Source organism: Amia ocellicauda, assembly GCF_036373705.1.
Source record: "Amia ocellicauda isolate fAmiCal2 chromosome 11 unlocalized genomic scaffold, fAmiCal2.hap1 SUPER_11_unloc_6, whole genome shotgun sequence".
Lineage (NCBI taxonomy): Eukaryota > Metazoa > Chordata > Actinopteri > Amiiformes > Amiidae > Amia > Amia ocellicauda.
Window position 1 is genome coordinate 91,005 of NW_027102664.1, and position 15,167 is coordinate 106,171.

General features: G+C 43.4%; 1 non-coding gene across 1 annotated transcript; it reads left to right on the forward strand.

The window, feature by feature from the left end:
• Window positions 1-11,964: 11,964 nt before the first annotated feature.
• trnav-aac (transfer RNA valine (anticodon AAC)) lies at window positions 11,965-12,037 on the forward strand. Its single transcript has one exon. It is a non-coding gene; the product is annotated as a tRNA-Val (tRNA).
• The last annotated feature ends 3,130 nt before the right edge of the window (window positions 12,038-15,167 follow it).

Here is a 15,167-nt window from a genome sequence, read left to right on the forward strand (position 1 = left end):
TCGTAACCCTGAGGGTGGGGCGCTTAGAAGACTGTCGAAATGCTTGAAGAACGACATAATTAGGACCAAGCTCAGGCAATTAGTGGTGAGTTCCAGTGGGGACAATAAGCTCTGTTTTGCTTACAGTTTAATAAAACTACTCACCCCCGACATGCCTGAACCCCAAGCTCTGCAAGAGGCTTTAATGCTTCATCAGAGGGCCGGCTTAAACTCTCAACAGATGGTTGCCTTTTCAGACATCACCAAGTTTGAGGAGTTGTTGTCTTTAAAAATTGTTGTGTGGTTCCGTTGTGAGGTAAAGGAAAGTATTTGTGAAATTTCAGACACATCCTGAAACCCATACACAGACACTGTTTCTCTTCCTAAGTGATAGTCATTACTTTGGAATAAAGAGTTTGACGGCTTTTTTGGGTTGTTCGTATGTTTGTCATTGGTGTTATAAGGCCTTCAATGATAAGCTTAAGCACCGCTGTGACGGTTACTGTAACGTCTGTTTCAATCCGCAATGTCGTAAGGGTTTGGCCCCTACCATCCGATGTAAAGATTGCTTAAGGATTTGTCTCTCAGCGTTCTGTTTTTCCGAGCATAAGGTACAGAGGGCCGCTGCTGAGAGGGGTTAAAAAATGGAGTTATTGTGATCAAACTAAATGTTGCCCGCAGTGTTGCCTCCAGTACCGTTTTCATGAGGTTAAACCACACAAATGTCTGGAGCCGAGATGCAGGATCTGTAATGCTGATTTAACCCCGGGGTCCGAACACCAGTGCTTTATTCAGCCGGTTAAAAAGGAGCCGCCGCACAACTGGTATGTCTTTTTTGATTTTGAATGCCGGCAAGAAAACGGGGTCCACGTTGCTAATTATATACACTGTATTGACATGTTGGATCGTGAGTGGTCAGCTAGCGGTGAGAGTTGTGTCAGGGATTTCTTTACGCGGTATCGAGGTCCAAAATACCTCAATTACACATTTATTGCCCACAATGCTAAGGGTTATGATTCTTACATTTTGATGAAGTATCTGGTGGAAAATGGGGTGACCCCAAAAATAATAGCTCAGGGTAGCAAGATCATGTGTTTCACCGACGAAGCTTTCAACTAACGTTACATAGACTTGTTAAATTTCCTCCCCATGAAATTGAGCGCTTTGCCTAAGGCTCTGGGTTTTGAGGCTCAGAAGAAAGGTTGGTTCTGCCATTTTTTTAATACTAAGGACACTCAAAATTATCAAGGGTCCTACCCGCCCGCCTCTTATTATGGGGTTGATACTATGATGTCTCATGAGAGGGAGGAATTCTTTAAATGGTACAATACGGTTAAGGGAGGTGTTTTTGATTTCCGAGAAGAGATGGCCGCTTATTATAAAAATGATGTGGTGATCCTTAAAGAAGCCTGTGTGCGTTTCCGCGCCGAGGTTATCAACACATCGGGTCTCAACCCTTTGCAAAGTGTGACCATAGCGTCTCTCTGCATGAAAATGTATCGGTCCAATTTCTTGCAGAAAAACACTATAGCGGTCACCACTTCTGACAACTATCGTGCTAGACAAAAGAACTTTTCGACTGTCTTCATACAGTGGGTGGAATACCTGAGTGCCCGGGATAACATCTTCATCAGACATGCTTTAAATCAAGGGGAAGTAAAAATGGGGCCTTACTACTTAGACGGTTTTAGCGACGTGTCCGGGCGGCGTACCGCTTATGAGTTTGCCGGTTGTATTTACCATGGCTGTCCTCAGTGCTTCGACCCAAACACCTTTAACCCCGTAACACTAAAACTCTGCGGTGATATGTACTATGATTTCCAGGAACGAATTGAAACTTTAAAAAACACCTATGGTTTGAACGTGCTGGTGATTTGGGAACACGAGTGGACGACCCTGAAGCAACAGGATGCGGGGGTACAACGGTTTATGGAAACCTTGGACTTTCCTGAATGTCTAGAGCCCCGGGATGCGTTATTTGGGGGTTGTACCAATGCCCTCTGTTTACATTATGAGGTAAAGGAGGGTGAGAGAGTAGATTACTATGATTTCACCAGTCTGTACCCTTATGTCAACAAGACCAAAATGTACCCGGTGGGGCGTCCAACCATTGTTTATCGTGACTTTCTCGAAATCGGACATTACTTTAGTTTGATCAAAGTCACCATGTACCCTCCTCGCGAGCTGTTCTTACCCGTGTTGCCTTACAGGTGTTCGGGAAAATTGATGTTCCCTCTGTGTAGAACGTGTGTGGAAACTGAAAATCAAACTACCTCTTGTCTGCACAGTGATGAAGAGAGAGCGCTGACGGGTGTCTGGTGTAGCATTGAGCTTGACAAGGCGGTGGAGAAAGGTTACAGAGTCGGTAAGGTGTATGAGGTTTGGCATTTTTCTGAAAAAACTGATACTCTTTTTGCTGATTACATTATGACCCATCTGAAAGGGAAACAGGAGGCATCGGGCTATCCCTCATGGTGTGTTGACTCCGCGGCCAAAGAGCGATACGTTCAGCAATATTTTGAAAAGGAAGGGATCCGTCTAGAGCCGGGGAACATAACTGTAAACCCCGCCAAGAGACAAATGTCCAAACTGATTTTAAACAGTCTGTGGGGTAAGTTTGGGGAAAGAAATTACCGTCTAAACACAACCTTGATTAAAACCCCTGAACTGTTCATAGAATTTATGTTTTCCAAACAACATGCAGTATCACACTTTCAATTCTTAAATGACCACGTGGCACAGGTCCAGTGGAGGGCCCCTAAAGATTTCCCCACCAAACAGGGGAACGTTAATGTTTTCATAGCGGTTTTTACCACGGCTTACGCCCGGCTTGAACTGTACAACTTAATGGATCAGTTGCAGGAACGCACGCTCTATCATGATACTGACTCTGTAATCTTTGTCACCAGGCCAGGGGATTGGGTCCCTCCCCTCGGGGACTACCTTGGGGAGTTAACGAGCGAACTAGATCCTCAGGACCACATAGTGGAGTTTGTTTCAGGGGGTCCTAAGACTTACGCATACAGAACGGCTGCGGGTAAGACCTGTATGAAAGTTAAGGGTTTCACTCTGAACCATTGTAACAACAAGCTCATTAACATCAAGTCTCTGACGACCCTGGTAGAAAGTTTTGTAACGAGAAAGACGCGCCTCCTCGTGAGATTATTACAGCCGGAAATCAGATCTATCACAATAAAAAGGGGTACACGTTGGAAAATAGATCACTAAACAAACGGTTCAGAGTGGTGTACAATAAAAGAGTGTTGAAGACTGATTATACCACTCTGCCTTATGGATATTAGCGGTGGTTTTGATAACAGACTTCAACACCCTTTCTCCTGTATTATAGCCGGTCCCTCCAATTCGGGGAAGAGCTATCTTATAAAGAACATCATAGAAGATGTGGACGCAACCGTGTCCCAAGCTCTTGACAACATAGTGTGGTGTTACTCTTGCTGGCAACCTCTCTACGATGATTTGGCTTCGAAAAAAAATAATCTGAAATTTGTGCAAGGTCTCCCCGCCTCGTTGTGTGGCGATGACTTGTTCCCGCCCGGTCAAACTAACCTAGTGATCCTTGATGACCTGATGGAGCAGGCCGGTGACAACAGTGAAGTGGAAAAAGCTTTCACAAAGTACACTCATCATAGGAATTAAAGTATTATTTATTTAGTTCAAAATCTATTTTTTCAAGGTAAAAAAAGCCGCACTATTAATTTATATGCCAATTATATAATTCTTTTTAAAAACCCCAGAGATAAACTACAGGTCACCGTCTTGGCTCGTCAAATGTACCCTAACCAGACCAAGTTCTTTTTGGAGGCATTTGAGGATGCCACCAAAAAACCCTACGGGTACTTGATTGCGAAATTAAATGCACAAACCCCAGAAGACTTTCGCCTAAGAACAGGTTTGTGCCCGCACGATTGGCCGGCAGTCTATGTGCTAAAGAAAAGGAAATAAATAAGAATGTCTGTTCGGATTAAAAGAAATCTGCCGCTTTTGCAAATGTTATTTGAGAGGAGCCCGCGCCATAGGAAAGCTGTGCTGGCAGGGGCCCCCTCGGATTTGATCGAGACCCTGTGTGAAATAGCTTTTAACATCTTACGCGGTAATATACCCCTAACCCCTTCTCAACATTCTAAACTCAAAAAACAAAAAGCGGTTATCAAGATCATCGCTAATAAGAAGTATTCTATTAAAAGAAAAAGAAAGAAGATTAATCAAACCGGGGGTTTTATAGGACCGCTGTTGAGCATAGCCGTGCCTTTCCTAACCAGTCTTCTAGCTTCCAGAGTGGGTTAATAATGGAATATGCTCAGAAAATGTTTTTGATCCCTCAGGAGCAGCTTGAGAAACTGAGAAAAAATGTTGTCGGGCCAGAGCCCATTAGACAAACGGCCGAAAACAATCTGGACTCTGAAATGAAAGCTATACAGGCCAGGGCCGATTTAAATCAGTATTCCAAAGCCCAGTTGTATACCAACACGTTACAGCGCTACCTCCGTCTGGTTAGACAGGGTGAAAAAGATCAAAACATTTTAACTTTAACCATGGCCTCTCAAGAAAATGGTTCTGGGGCTGATGCGGGGGGAACGGTTGATAAAGATGTTGCGGTGACCGAACCTGTAGAGAGTTCAGAGGGAGATGTTGTAACGGATGTTTTGAGAAACATGCCGGCCAGAAGCAAAAGACATGCACAATATATCCTGCACAAAATGGTTCAGAAACTGCGGGTAACGGCTTGGAATGAACAGGGTGAATTTGTTTTTAAAGGACAACTGATCAAAGGTTCACACATGTTTGATTTGTTGAAGAGTGTCACTAGCACTAATAAGGTACCCGATAGTCGCCGACCTGTAGGCTGGAATGCTTTCCTACAGGCGATGGCCTGTCTGAACATGCCCCAATCAACAGTTCCTAACCAGGAAACGCGACAAAAAATCCGTCTGTGTAAAGAGGTGGAGCCTGATCTGACTCCGATATCTCATTACTCTGTCCGTGCTGAGCGACCATCCTCAGGATCTATCCATCGTTGGGAAGCTTATTAATCTCATGTTTTTATTTGTCTCCCCTGTAAATAATGACCCGACAAACAATTTTTTATTTTTATTTTTTATTTTTCAAATGTTGTACATTTATTTATACCATAACCCCTGCTTTGTATAAGAATTGTGTTGAATAAAAACAAAACTAATGATTCAAAGGCTGTTTTCATTATTTTTTCACCTTAACACGCATGACATCTTTTAAAATCCTCACAAGAACACCCCATCTGTATACACGGCTGGCTAGGGTCGTAAGTCATTGTGTTATAAGGGGGGGTCCACAGTGTCCTGACAAACTCTGCCACTTTTTTATCATTTTGGCCTAAATCCTCACTGTACAAGGCCATAATATCGGGGTATGACCTTCCTTTAGATCTATGATATAAGAAAAACACACAGTGTTGACCACAAGTGAAGGTCTGAAGACTTTGTACTTGACGACCGCTGTAAATGGTTTCTTGACAGTTGTTGAGCAGAAAGTTATTGATCTTCCGAGGGAAAGGTCTGAAATCCGGGGGGTTTGCATAGGAATCAAAAAATTCACCACGGTGGTCCTCCCTTAGATAAATAGCCAGCCAATGTTCTCCGGGCATATTTTTAGGGTGTGTGTTGATTATGTACATTGCAGGTAAATTCTTGATCTTAAATTTAGGCAGCTGATCGCAGGTGTAGACTCCTTGAAACAGTTTCCGTGAGCTGGCCAGGGCATTCATGATGTGGTTGAGCTCTCTGGTGTTCATTTTAATAATAATCATACATAACGTTTCTCCTCTGATTCACCTCAATAATGTTGTCAAACACTGCATACACGACCATATTTACAGTGCGTGGTAGAGGCTGCTTGAAACGCATCTCCAAACGCATATTGCCCGTCTTCATCAGTGAAAAATGTTGTCCACACTCTTCGTCAGGGGTCAGGTTGAAACCGTACAGGGTGTAACCGCTGCAGTATTCCCGGCGATCGATCAGCAGAGTTTGATCCTTGAGATGGCGACCCGTAGCCAGTACTAGACTGTCATATTCACGAACCGCATTGCCGTTTTCAAAGTCAGGTTGAAAAGGTCTGGATGGAACCTGCACACCATCGACGTACAACGCTATAAATTCCGCGTTATAATGTTTAAAGTTAAAGGGGTTCTTGTTGTAAACCCCGGTAAATGCATCATTATCTTCGAGACCTATAATAACCTGTTTTGGGAGCTGTCCTAGAAACAGATTTTCCTGGTTCATCACCCGTGTCCCTGCGGGGATACTGTGGACTTTCATATAGACTCTTTCGATCGGGTACTTGGCGTTTGCCGTCATTAACGCCTGCGCGTGTCCTAGTTTAACCGCCGGGGAGACGGACACTTTTTTCACAAACAGCGAGGCCGATAATATGGTCAGTTTATATTTTTCAGTATCAGGGGTCATCAGACAAAAAGCACTTTTACTACGGATCATTTTAATTTTAATGTCTACCCCGTTGAGCATGAGTTTTTCTTGGAAAAATATGTCTGCATGGATATGCCCCATTAGCTCAAAGGTCCTCCCTTCTGTTGAAGAGGCCGTTCTTTTTTGCAAACCCTTATTGAGTCCCTCTGGATCCTTGTCGTCCATAGCTTCCGGGATGTCTTTGAAGAAAGGCTGAACTGTTTGCTTAGGGTCTCCTCATTATAATTAAGGATACACTCCATCATGGCTCTATAGGGGTAAGTATTGCTGCTTTGACTAATGAGCCGATCTCCCAGGGTCACATCCACCTGTGAAAATTGATGACCCCAGCGTTGGCCGTCTTCTCGATTGCATCGCCATCCTAATCAGTCACTTTACAGTTAATTAAAATAAATGTGTTTTTCAAATCAATATAATCCTCGCCATTGCCAGCTATAAAAAACTCCAGAGGGGCCATGTCTGAAATTGCAGAAAGAGGGGGAATCTCTACATATATGATCTTATCTATACTCGTTTGAGTGTATGGAACTGTAAACAGATCCAGTTCTGATTTGACGCATTCTTCCGATAGACTGTGGACAAAAGACATGTTTAAAAGATGTATCCTGAGGCTCTATTTTTCTTTCTTTGAGACTTTCTTTTTGCAGGTTTTTTCTTGTGCTGCTTCCTTCTCCGAGTGTTTCCACGATATGTTGGAGAATGAGAGATTCTTCGTTTTTTGTTAGCCACGGATCTTCGTCGCCCTGGTGGACACATGCTGTTTCTTCTTTTACCCCCCCTCCTCGCCATTACCATGAGACCCGAACCCTCCTGATGCTCATGGCTAGCTGCCCGGTTCATAACATTGGTGAACACGTCACTAACAATATTTTTAGCCGCTGATTTCAAGTGGGGTCTGGCTATAGCAAAGCCTCTCTTAAGCAGGGGTACGGCCATTCTAAAGAGACCATGAAAGAGTCCTCCTAGACCGGCGCCATACATTGTGGGGGCTCCTACAAAACCGGGCAAGCCGTTCCCGGCTTGCATCTTGTAATAATCCACATAGGCGCTAGGATCTACATAACCCCTCGAGGTAGCCATTTTAATAATGTACAAACTGTTTCAGGGGTCGAAAATGTAGTTTGACAATAACTTTACTGAAGCGGAAGGGTACGTTGATATTCTGATCCGATTTTACTTCGATCGTGATGTTGTCAAATTGGGTCTTTGAGACTGGTACGTAGTGTGGCTTGTCATAAGTAATTGTGACCATGTCATTGCTTTTACCTTTAATAAGTACATTTCTCAAAAGGGGGACATAACTATCCCCGACCCTCTGGTGGGTAATGATATCCGTATACACATAAAGAGTGTAAAAGCCGCCCCACCACTTCTGAGAACCTGCTCTCTGTGTCAGAATAGATCCCAAATATACGCCCCAGTTGGCCGCTGGTTTGAATGCTAATACCTGGTTTTGACACCTTGTACACTCTGTTTTTAATAGGGTTGTAATATAGCTTGATGTTGGGGGTGCCTTCTGAGAACTGTTTATGCATCTCATCTAATATTTTATCCACATTGTCATAATAACCTCCTTGTATCGTGAATGTCCATTGACTCTTTTTAACATCATCAAAAATGGCGAAGGTGGCATCCTTATCTTGTAAAACAGCCCAAGTGTAAGGATACTGTATTTCCGCCAACCCCACTTCCCACGACCCCCTTAGATCTATAGATTTTCCAAATTGTACCGTGTAACTGGATATTTCATTTTTAGGGTATATATCGAGAGAGGCGTTACTGGGTAGAGTCACGTAGAAGCCTCCTGATTCCATCTTGAGTATCGAAAGTAATGCCCACAACACACCCGCGGGCAAGTTGTTATAAGGATTGAATATCGCAAACCTGTTGTTCCGGGACCCAACTATTGAACTTTTCAGGCCATCCAAGCCATTTCATCAACACATATTTTTTCCGGTTCTGGGTTTTTTCAGCTAATATCTTTTCAACTCTGTATACACTGTCTTTACCCACAATAAGTTTTTGTAACTCAGCTTCGTAAAACGTTCCTTCTATATTCTCCCCGTCATAGTCTTTTAACCGGTACACCGGTGGGTCTCTAGCCAACTGTTCGGTAACTGTAAAATATTCGTCAGAAAATGTTTCTTCATAACCATTGGCAAAAGTACTCCTTAGCTTTGAAACGCGAACCACATCACCGATGTTGAACTTATAAGTAGTTTTTCCCTTCTTAATAAATGGTCCGTATAATTTTTTATAGACCTTAAAAGAATTACTTTGATCAACATCTATAGGCTTCATTTTAATACTGGTGTGATACCCTTGGTTGTAAGCATCGATAAAATCCTGAACTTTATCAAAATACTTGAACGTGTTGACCGCTGTAAAATATCTCCACATTTTGGTCTTTATGGTGCGGTTAAACCTCTCCACTACCGATGCCCTAAGCTCATTACCGGTGGTGAAATGATGTATTTTGTGTCTCTTCAGTAGATTCTGAAATTCTCTGTTGAGAAACTCTTTTCCTTTATCAGTCTGCAGTTTTTTAGGACATCGACCCTTGGACAATATATCCTCAAAGGCCCTTGTGACCGCCCGACCTGTTTTATTATGTAGAATGCGAGCCCAGGCATATTTTGATAACACATCGATACACATCAACATCAATTTGTGACCATTGTTATGTTTTGATAAATTTGACATATCGACTAGATCCATTTGCCATTGTGAGTCTGTCAGTTGCATATACGCGGTTTCTTTTAAACTTAATCCTGAGAGGTTTATGAAAGGTATAGGCGTCTTGTTCCCGTAACCATTCTGAAACAACCACAACATTAACCTTCACTCCGGCCTCAGCGAGTCCTCTTTGAAAACCCTTCTTACCCGCCAAACCCCCAATCTTGGCTGGGTTGTAGTATAGTTCCTGCATTTGGGGAGCTTGCCGAGTCATTCTGTCAAATAACCACACAGACCCACACTATGCGCAAAGTTTTTATACAAGGTTTTTTATTCAACTTCAGGAGAGCAGATACCCCTTTTAAGACATTTGAGAAAAGTATAACATACACAACAATTTTTTCTACGGTCCAGACAAAAAGAAATCAGATGATTGGTTACTTGATCTATATCAACAAATATACCTGTTTCTTTATCTTGTAGGCACACACCTCAGTTACATATGTAAATAAAACAACATTATGACCTATTTTAAAATTAAACAGAGGTGTATTAAACATGCTCAGTAAAAGGTCATACAGATGTTGATGAAATGGCCTAATATCATTCTTGGCCCCCTTGAGCCCTTCATCCCAGTGTTCGTACCCCCCGGTCTTTGTTACAGCAGCCATTCACTTTTCCAGGTTTGAAAGTTGATCCTCATCGATGGTTAAATCTGTAGAGAAAAGGCTCGCGTTGGCTACTTTTCTGTCAAGCACATGGTGTAATAGCGCTCTCAGGTTAGCTGCAGAGTGTTGATGACAGAACCAGTTGCAGAACCAGTCCAGAACATTCCCCATGTTCAAAGTCCCTTAGTTCAGGTCAGAGTCTGAATCAGTGGCGTAGATGTCGAATTCTTCGTCGCTGCCCCCAGCTTTAACTTCTTTACGGAAGAAATAAGCTTTTAGCTTGCCAGCGGTTTTTCTACTCGGCTCATCCAGGTCATTGAGCAGCTGCCCAAGTTTCTCTATTATAAACGGCTCCTTTTTCAGCTCCAGCAAAATCTCATCTATGATTTTCTGGACTTGTCCCACAGTGACATGTATGTGGGAGTAAGAGAGCGCCTTGATTAGTGCCGGTTTCAGCCACGGTTTGTTCAGTCTTCTGTAAAACACGTTGAAATAGAACAGGAAATAGTAACGGTCTGGTTCAAACAAACAACTGTGTCTCAACTGACTGGGGTGATTCACTTCACACCCCCGACAGACTTCTTTCAGAGCTCGGTCGATGAGAGCACTCAGAATATACACCAGGGTGCTTTTAACCACTCTGCTTACTTGGTCACATACCCCGGGCATAAATCCTGCGTCTTCATCACGCCCCCGGGACAGTCCGATGCTCATTGGGTCGCCTGGTGGTTTGTGGGGTGTTTCTCCATCCATTGGACTGACCCCCTCCTGAGACGCACAGACGGTAGACAGTTCGGCAAAATCGAGGCCCTCCATGAGCTCCAGAGGCTGGGGATCCCCGAGACTCATTTGGACATCCATCGCACCGCATGTTGTTTCGTCCTGAGGGACCGGGGTCTGAGGTCTTGGAGAGTAACCACAGTCAAAGGGTTCCAGAGTGTATACAAAATCTGGGGAATAGAACCAGGGGTGATCCCGGGTTTGAAGAGGCCTGTAGAGCCTGTCGACGTCCGCAGCTTTCGGGTAAGACATTCTCTTTAATTTTAAACCATGAATGAATTGTTGCACCTTTTATCCTATCTCTTCACTACGTCACGACACACCGCCCTCTTAGAAGAGAGTAGCCCCTGAGCCGTCAGACCCCCCTCCAAAACCCCACACGTCGTCTGTCGTAGTTCTGCAAGCTTTCCCATTCACACCTTTCAAAACCCTGAGTCGGAGACTCCATTTCGCATTCTCTTGGACCCTCTTGCAAGCCTTCTAGAGTCTTATCCACAAGCCCCAGATCTCTCCAGGCCATCACCTTCAACCAGTCCTCATAAGAGTATTCAATTACCGTCTCAAAAGGTTCCAACGTACCCTCCTTCTCTCCCAAAGCAAGAAGCTCCACTCCAACATAGCTGGGATCCCTTTTAAAGCGGTAACCCCGTCGAGCCCCCCAGAACAACACCCAGGAGCGTTCAATCTTCAAATTGGTGAGTACAATAACCCTTGCCCGGGATTGTTTCTTGCGGGGTTTCATGTTGATGTCGCTGGACATGTTGAAGAAGCGGGATGTTTCAGAAGCTGAGAATTAAAGAGGTATTGCCTAAAAGAAGCGCGGGTTCTTAAATAGAGAGGAGAGTTTCGGGGCGTTGCCTTCAGAGGGGTGGGGGTATTTATGGGTGGCCTTGTTGTTCAGGGTTTTATGGGTGCACACTTTCTGACGGATATGACGTAGGAATAATTAAGGAAATAACTCTACCTAAAATCACGCCCCCCAATTATGACGTAGGAATATTAATAAGCTTAGGGCATACGTCATAACAAAATAGGCCGCGCCCAAAAAACCCTACTATCTACTCTTATGTAGTTGAAGGCGCAGTATAGCTCTCATAGTCTGGTGGTGACGGAAGACCACCAGCCGTTTGAACAAGCCATTCAGCATCACCTTGTTGGGTTAAGTGCAGGCACTGTCAGAGCGCAGGGCGTCCTGCCTTTGAAAGAGTTTCCGAAGTGTCCTGATGTGCCCTTAAGCAATGCCAAACAGGTCTGTGAAAATGGCATCCTTTCGCGGCACTTCAGACGCCATCTCACAGTCTAGCCGACCTGAAACGCCTGAGCCTGTTTTACCAGCAGGCTCCAACGGTAACCGTTTGAAGCAAGAGGCGGCGTTGTCAGTTTCTGTAGTGTAGCGGTTATCACATTTGCCTAACGCGCGAAAGGTCCCCGGTTCGAAACCGGGTGGAAACAGCCTGCTTTGGGCCGGCCCTTTTCGTCCTGCTTGCCCTCGTGGTTCCCCTCAGGCGGTGGGTGGCTTTTCTTCATTGGAGTGCCCGAAATCGGTGCTCTCAGAGCGTCCGTCCGTCGACAGGTTGAAATTGTAAACGCTGGTGTAGCCACTTTTAATTAAAATCTGATGATGATGATGATGATGTTGTTGTTGTTGTTCTTGTTGTTCTTGTTGTCGTCGTAGTCGCCGTCATTATTATTGTTAAAGTAAAGCAGTAGTTAGATTTGTTGCTACCGTAAGGTGTAGAAGACAACAGTTGGTATGGCGTGTGATATCAAAACATTCAGAATACTTTTAACCTATATAATTTATAAGCTTTGTAAAATAAACCCAAATATCTCTTTTGCGGGGATAAACGCTGTTCTGAGTAGTTTGTGACTTGTTTAATACCAAACAAAGCATCGCTATAAAAAAAAAAAAAAAAATCACTGTAAAAGCGCTAGTTATTTTTGATCTTTATAGTTATTTTCTAGGCTCAGGTTGTTTTTTAGCGCTTATAAAGGCCTGAAATATTCTTAGTGGTTGTTGACTATAGGTCTTGATGCTTAAAAATGTTTTTTTGAGAGACCAAAAGGTTCTAATAAAAGTTTAGAGTAGAGAGGAGAGAGATCGTCTCCATCTTGGTTTCTATTTGAAATTTGATGCAGTGTCATTTTATTGGTTGGTTTTGATATGTTAATTGGTAACAGGGTGGCACAAAGGCCAGACCAGAACAATGCCTTACAAACAGATCCGGCATGTGGCCATCAGTATAAGTATGAAGGTCTGGTCTTCAGCTCGACAGACTCATACTGACCTTTCGATTTAAGACTAAAGATCAACAATGTCCGGAAACAACATCAGCGATTCGATTTAAACAAGTTTTTAGGCAAGTCTTCAGATTATTTTCATTGACTCAGAGCGTGTTGTGTGCATGTATTGTAAATAAGGCTATAACATCTGTTTTAAGTTCTGTAAAATTATTTTTCAACCAGTCAACAGGAGTTAATTCCCAACGCTGAGGAGATCATCTGGAACAACGACGGTAAGATTTTTGTGTTTGCGCTCATGGGTTCTTATGCATGGGTGTGTGTGGTTTTGAAGCGGCTCATTAGAGTTATGAAAACGTTTTAATATATATTAATGCCGGTCTCTTTAATTACACAGAAACTATCGAAAGGCCTGTGATTAATGTCTCCGAGGATCGACCAAGAGAAGTGGTTGTCCCTAGACAGGCTGTCTGCCGACCGGGTAAGAACTAAACCCCTGTTTGTTTGTATAACGTTTCTGTAAGATGTTTGAGTCCAGTTTTGTTAATTTTAAAAAATTATCCTGTCTAACAGTATTAAGAAACGTGGTTCGAGACAACGAAAGGCCTTCCACATCGAGGGCTTGTTTCGTTTTACCTTCGAGAACCGTAACCTTTCAAGAATCTGAAAGGCCGTTAGCCCCGGTATCTGATAGCTGTGAGTATATGTCTGCAGCCTGTAAGAGGTTAAAGCTTTTTATAAAGCGGTGTGGTTAAAGGTTAAACATGTCTCTTACCTTCACAGCGGTGCAAAAAGCTAAACCAGCCGAAAAACATAAGAAACGATTATTCTGTGGAGGTAAGTAAGATCTTTCAAACTTTAATGTTTTTAAAAGGGCTTTGTTTGCCCGTTGATGGCTAATATTTAAGCGATGGGTGACCGTTTCCTGTAGGGCGGGGGGTTCTGGGAAAGATCTTTAGAAGTCCGGACAGGTCTATGCTTGTTTCTGGGGAACGTGTTTAGAAATGACCGATTGCCGTACCGTCTGGTTAGGAAGTAAAGACGTCCGAAAGGGTTTAGTAAGTTGTTTGGCTTATCTCCCGCTATTATACTTCTGTTTTAAAGTGGTTGTAGGAAAAGGCTTGAAGGTGTTCATTGTATTTAATATTTAAACAGATCGTGAAAACGTTTGTGAAACAGGAAGTCCCGGGATCAGGAAGCGTTTACACTTGGAAGGTTCGTTTAAAAATGAAATGTTGTTGTGTGTGTGTGTGTTTTATTAACAATATTACAGTTTTTAAAGAAACATTTAAGAAACAGTTTATTTACAGCGGCTTCTCTGTTTTACATTTATTATCAAGTCCTAATAAATATATTGTCTGTAAATAATAAGGCGTTGTAGTGAATGTCTAAGGCTATTTTCAAAGGTCTAAAAAAGCTAAAGGTTTTGAATGTCCTGGACATGTTGTTTTAAGTTTGATTTCTGTCACCGTTTAAAGATGTAAATGTAATGTATATTTTTATTCTTCCCAAGACTCTTGGGATAGTCATTCTGTGGATGAGCTATTGAGGACAATTACCCCGTCTAAGTGGGTTCAAACATCTTCCCCGGTGAGATCACCGAGAGGATCCCCCACGGTGGTCTTGGAGACCCCCCAACATCTACTCAGGCCACAGCCTTCTGGGGGTAATTCAACACCCCAGATTCAGCCCGCCGCATTGTCGGGCGGAACAAATACAGGCATCCAACAACCTCAGGGGTCGCCGTCAGTCAGGGCTGACACACCACCCAACGACGGCCTGGTTTCAACATCGTCCCCCCAGACCCGTTTCTTGGCTACAGAAACGCGGAACAGTACCCCGCGCTTGGCCAGGGTGTCACCGCAAAGGCCTTCTTGGTCTCCGTCCATGAGTATACGCTCGCTCCCTGCCTCCTTCGACCGAGATTTACCGGAGCGACCATCCTTTGAAGCTGAGCCAGGCCACCAGCCCCCGGAGCTACTTCCTGAAGGTCGGCATGAGTTGCTACATACTTTGTTACAAAATCAAAGACTTGTGTTAGTGGGGCAAAACCTGGTGATAGAGAGCCAAAACACCCTTATTAATACCCTTACTAACGAATTGTACCGTATTTAATGTTTTAATAGACACAAAACGCCTTACTATTGTGGGTTGTTGGAAAAATAAAAAATAAATTAAAAAATGTCCTGACTTGGTAAAAGAACTCACAAACTAAAGGATTATGAACAAGCTAGGGCCCCAAAAAGACCTTCCCGAGAGAACATCTCCGGCCCTGTTGTGAACTCCTCTGATGTCCCAATGAACCTGGAACTATTACAAATGATAAATGATTTAAATAACC